The following is a 5437-nucleotide window of genomic DNA, read 5'->3' as shown; positions in this document are numbered from 1 at the left end:
AGTTTCTTGTCGGGTTTGTCGGGGGTAGTCACGTTGAGGAGGTACAAGCGCTTGTAGTTCGTCAGATCATTCACCATTAAAATATTTGTAGAACAGGCAGAGAGATACAACATTTCGTCGATGGGACAGAGGCTGAAGCCTAGATGACAGTTCAGGACCTATCATGTTGGCGATTCTCTTTTGAACCCTGTCCAGGAGTAAGGGACAAGCAGCAGGTGCACCAGCCCAAATGTGACAACAATACTCCATACATGGGCGAATGGTGGCCTTATAGAGGTATAGGATACTTTCAGGCGTAAGTAATTTTCTAGCACGGTAGAGAGAGCCCATCTTCTTTGCAATGCTCTCAATGTATCTATTCCAGTTCATGTTCCCTGTAAACCTTAGGCCGAGGAGTTTAAAAGAAGTAATTTCAGGTAATGTGTCCTTGGCCATTGCTATTGGTGGTAGAGTATGTTTCTTGTTTGAAGTTCCACTCGAGAATAAGGCTTATTGAGTGTACAATGGTCAATGGGACAATGTTGTAGTAATTGTTAGTGGAAATTTGGTAAATGAACATGCATGCTAGTAATAACAAAATTAAAATAAAAATGTTGAGGTAAACCCGTGCTTAAGCAGAAGGATCATTCGATCTGTAATCGAATGATCTACTAGTAAGCTATATCCCCAGATTATAACTAATCTCTTTCTCAAGAAGAAATAATTTGCTGAGATTTTATTATCTCCTTTTACCTGTGTAACGTAAAATATCCCCTATGATTTTTTTATGTATAAAATAAAAAAAAGCTTTTATTTTTAAAATCGGATATTTTCAATTTCGATAATTATCGTAGGAGTTTCCGTACAAAACATATCTAAGAACACTGCCAGGCATATAAATTAATTTTGTTTGAAATTTGCAAAAGATAGACCCAGCCGTTTCGAAACCTATAGGGAAAGAAACACAGACACATATACAAAGTGATTTACATGTTTCATCTGTTATTCTTTTAATTTACACACTTTTTATCTTTTTATCTTTTAAATATCAACATCTTTTTTATCATTCATCTTTTTATCTTTTAGCTACAAATATGCTTCATATTTGACTCGTTTAATTTAATTTAATTTTCATTTTTTTAAAAAATTTTCCACATTTTTTAATTATTCATTTAAAAAATATTATACATACATGTTTTAATAGTATAATTTTCACATAGATTTTTCAACATTTTACATTTCAAACAACTGCGTCTTTTTTTATTATTGACCGGTGTAACATAAAATATTCCCCTATAATTTTTTTATCTATAACAGAGAAAAGCTATTTTTAAGATCAGATGTTTTCGAATTATCGACACTTATCGGATGAATTTCCGCAAAAACATATCTAAGAACACTGCAGACATATAAATTAACTTTGTATGAAATTTGCAAAAGATAGAGCCAGCCGTTTCGGAACTTATAAGGAAGGAACATACATATACTAAGTGATTTGTATATTATAGTGGAAATACATATTTTATCTGTTTATATATTAATCTTTTTATATTTTTTATATTTTAAATACCCACATTTTTTCTGTCATTCATCATTTTTATCTTTTAGATATGCTACAAACATGTTTCATATTTGAATCGTTTAATCATCAAATACATTTTTGTATCTTTTTTTAATACCATCATTTTTAATAATTCATTAAAAAAAATATTGTACATTATATATTTTTTTAAACTTTTTTATATTTCAGATATCTGCGTCTTTTTAGCATTTTTTTTCGTCTTTTTAGCATTTTTCTTCTGATCTTTTAATTTTTACATAATTTAAATTTTTCTTTTAGTTTTACATATATACATCAGTATTTTTATCTTCATTATTTTTGTGGTCGCTAGAAAAGCGGGTAAAAATTTCAATGTATTGTGAACTAATCACTGCAGAGAGGCATGTGAAGCTTCCTACCAGATCACCGAAATGGGCCCCGACTAGAGTAGGCAAACAATCGATTTGATTAAAAAATGGTCGATCTCACCGATTTCGTTGATAATAAATTATGCAAACGTTCGTTGATCCTCCGTTAATCCAGGCCAACGTCCCGTCTCCCATTTAATCTATACTCTCAATAAAATTCTAAATATTTATTTATTTATGTGTGTGTATACCGATAAAACTATCGAACAGATGCGCCGAATTGAAAAATTATTTTTTCCCTGAAAGGTGTGAGTCCTTGTCCTTATCTATATATAGTTTGTAACGAACAGCGGCGAGTCACACAAAACGCCCGAAATAAGAGTTTTGGCGACATTTCGTGCAATTATCGAAAAAGTTACCTGCCCATGTCAACAGAATTTAGCACTGTCTGTATACATTCGCGGTAACATCTTTCGGCACACGGACAGGACTTGTGGCGCAATGGATAACGCGTCTGACTACGGATCAGAAGATTCCAGGTTCGAATCCTGGCAAGTTCGTAATAATTTTAACCATCATTTTCTCCAACGTTTACTCATTATCCTCCCCCTTAGGGTATTTTTTGTTTTTTCAGTGATTTTTTTTTGTGCATATGGGAATTTCCTATACTCTGAGTTCACAGGTTAAGCGCTGATGGTAAGACGATGTTGAGTATACTTGGTGTTTAGTATACTCGATTTTGTGTTTGATTCGGCGTTGTGTGTGTCGAAGCGGCGCAACCGCTAGTATTAAATATTGTTAGCGGTCAGTAAAAATTAAATCGTTTATTATAATTTTTTTTTTTTTATTAAATGCAATTTCTAAACAAATATTAAACGAATTTATTATTTTTTTTTAATTCATTAAAAACAACGGAATGTTTATTTACGCGTAAATAATTTTTTTAATTATGAAGTAATTATTTTTTTTACTTGGGACACCACTTTTCACGGTCCAAATGGAACTGAAGGTTAATGACTGTAAGATGGTAGTGTAGTATCGTTTCTGGTGGGAATTGGGTGGAATTCGATTATTTATGGAGACGGAGCAACAAGAACTTGTTTAGATTGAATTTGAAAGCTACCATGTTGTATTCAACAGGGAAGAAGGCCTGCGAAACAGTGTTCCACAGACGGGCAATTCTGGGAAAGAAGCCTTGTTCATGGAATCTGCGTTTAGATTTTAAGCATACACAGAGAGTGGGGGAAATCGTGTACAGTTATTATAGCTAGACGGACGTTTTTCATGAAAGTTTGGCAAAAGAATAGGGTCATAGATTGGAGTTCAGTCGAGTACCTGCCATGAAAATAACGATAGAGCAGAAACAGGATCGCAACGTCTATTTTGTGGGAAAAAGGTTTCAGGGAAGAGAAAAGGTCATTAACTTACTAGGTTTTGAAACCAGTTTTGAAGTCTATCAAATCTGGATAGGGCACGCTAAGCCGTTACTGCCCAGATGTGGCAACAGTACTCCATATTAGGGCGTACCTGGTCCTTAGACAGACGGTCAATTGCATCGTCAGTAAGATACAGCGATATTTGCAACATATTTGATGTATGCCGTTCATACTTCGAATGAGCTCCCTCAGGGGTCCATCCTGGGCCCAACTCTCTTCCTGATCTACATCAATGATCTCTCAAAACACATACTTAAATCATTCGTTGACATCTATGCTGATGACACGACAATCTATGGCAACACATCTAAGGCCGTAAATGACAAAGTTCTTTCTAATTCTCTCTCCTCTGATCTAGAGCGCATGATACAGTGGGAGAAGAGGTGGCTGGTTACTTTTAATGCATCTAAAACCAAGCTCCGATCTTTACATCATCAACGCTCTGATCCCCATCTGGCATCAATTGAAATGGATGGCTCTCGTCTAGGGGAAGCTCCATGTTTTGATAAGCTTCTGGGCTTGGCCTTTACTGGTGACCTGAAATGGAACACGTACATCAAGTCAGTTGTCAAGGTCGCTGGAAAAATGGTAGAACCCTACTACAGCTCCAGAAGATATCTCACTGCTAATGCAATGCTCTATCTATATAAAAGCCAAGGATAGAGTATTGCTGCCACATCTGGGCAGGAGCTGTTAAAAACAGCCTATAGTGCCTTGACAGAGTACAAAATAGACTTCGTGGCTTAGTGGGGGATGCTCTTTTCTCTTCCCTGCAACCTCTCTCCCACAGGAGAGACGTTGCGAGCCTGTCGTTCTTTTATCGATACTTTAATGGCAAGTGCTCGTCTGAGCTCCAATCTCTGTCCCCCTCGCCAATCTTTCAAAATAAACCCCCGTTTAGCTGAAACCACTGTCAAAATTTTTCCTCACTCTTTATCTGTGCCAAAACCAAAACGTAGATTCCATGAACAAAGCTGCTTTCTTAGAAGTGCACGTCTGTGGAACTCTTTTCCGTTTGCCTGTTCCCACCTGACTACAACTTGGATGTCTTCGAGTCCAACATGAACAAATTCCTGATGAACCGCCCCCCTTAAGTAAGACACTTTATCAAATCTCCATTACTAACGATTACCACGATATTATCCCATTGATTGTTGTACATGCAATAACCCTTATCCCCGAGTGGCTTCCGGGCCTTGATAAGTGGTGACTAACATGTAAAAAAGGCATTTTCCACTAAGTTACGAAGTCTCTTTTGTACTCTGTCAAGGCAAAGTTCACACTTTATTACAAGTAAAGGATTTGCTTTAATAAATACGAAATTTGCATAAATTAAAATATCATATATAAGCGTATTTTACGACCGGGAAACGTCTCACAACCTGGTAGTATAAGTCACATTTTTTCTTTCTTTTTTTTTTTTGAGCAGATCCTTTCTGAAAATTTAAACCGCTGTGAAAAACAATCGAGTTTACAAATATGATCTAAGAATCATATTTAATAAGTTCAGTTTCAGTATAAATCGTGTTTCTTATTATTGTGATTTTAAGCCCTCATTCATTATCGACCGCCTGACTGTTCGCCAGATTGGCTTACTTGTACCTCAAGCATGACGTCGTTTTTCAGTGAGCAGGCATGCTGTAAGGTGGTTTTGGCTTGGACCGTCATAGTATTTGGACAGCTTCTCGTAAATTAAACGGATTTAAATCTTTGACCTTTGACGTTCAGTGTCATCGGAGACCCCTATCGGCTGTCACATCATCTCGAGTAAATCAGTGCACATCTGCTGGCAAAGGTAGATGGGGAATCTTCAGAAAAAAAAAACACATGGCGTAAGGCCCCACTCCCCCCCCCCAAAAAAAAGGGCCAACGACACACCAAGCTCGCTGGCATTTAACTGTGACTCCGACGCGCTTCACTGACGTTTGGCACGTCCCTGGATATTTTAAAAGTTTCAGGAACTCAAATTCCTTGACCCCTTTTTGGGTGTTTACCGTTAGCAGAGAGATTGTAGAATTTTAAAAGTCTGTAAGGGTGGGGGGAGTTGAGAACGGGTCGGACTAAAAGTTTTTTTTTAAGTAGCTTGGTAAGGTATTGAAGTCTGGGACTTATGG

The 5437-nt window shown here is 36.7% G+C and overlaps 1 non-coding gene across 1 annotated transcript; it reads left to right on the top strand.

Annotated features, from left to right (window-relative positions):
• The first annotated feature begins 2374 nt into the window (after window positions 1-2374).
• On the top strand, window positions 2375-2447 carry Trnar-acg (transfer RNA arginine (anticodon ACG)). Its single transcript has one exon. It is a non-coding gene; the product is annotated as a tRNA-Arg (tRNA).
• The last annotated feature ends 2990 nt before the right edge of the window (window positions 2448-5437 follow it).

Source organism: Euprymna scolopes, chromosome 42, assembly GCF_053919585.1.
Source record: "Euprymna scolopes isolate OS-2025 chromosome 42, ASM5391958v1, whole genome shotgun sequence".
NCBI lineage: Eukaryota > Metazoa > Mollusca > Cephalopoda > Sepiida > Sepiolidae > Euprymna > Euprymna scolopes.
The sequence above is the reverse complement of the archived record's forward strand: the minus strand, read 5'-3'. Positions and strand labels throughout refer to the sequence as shown.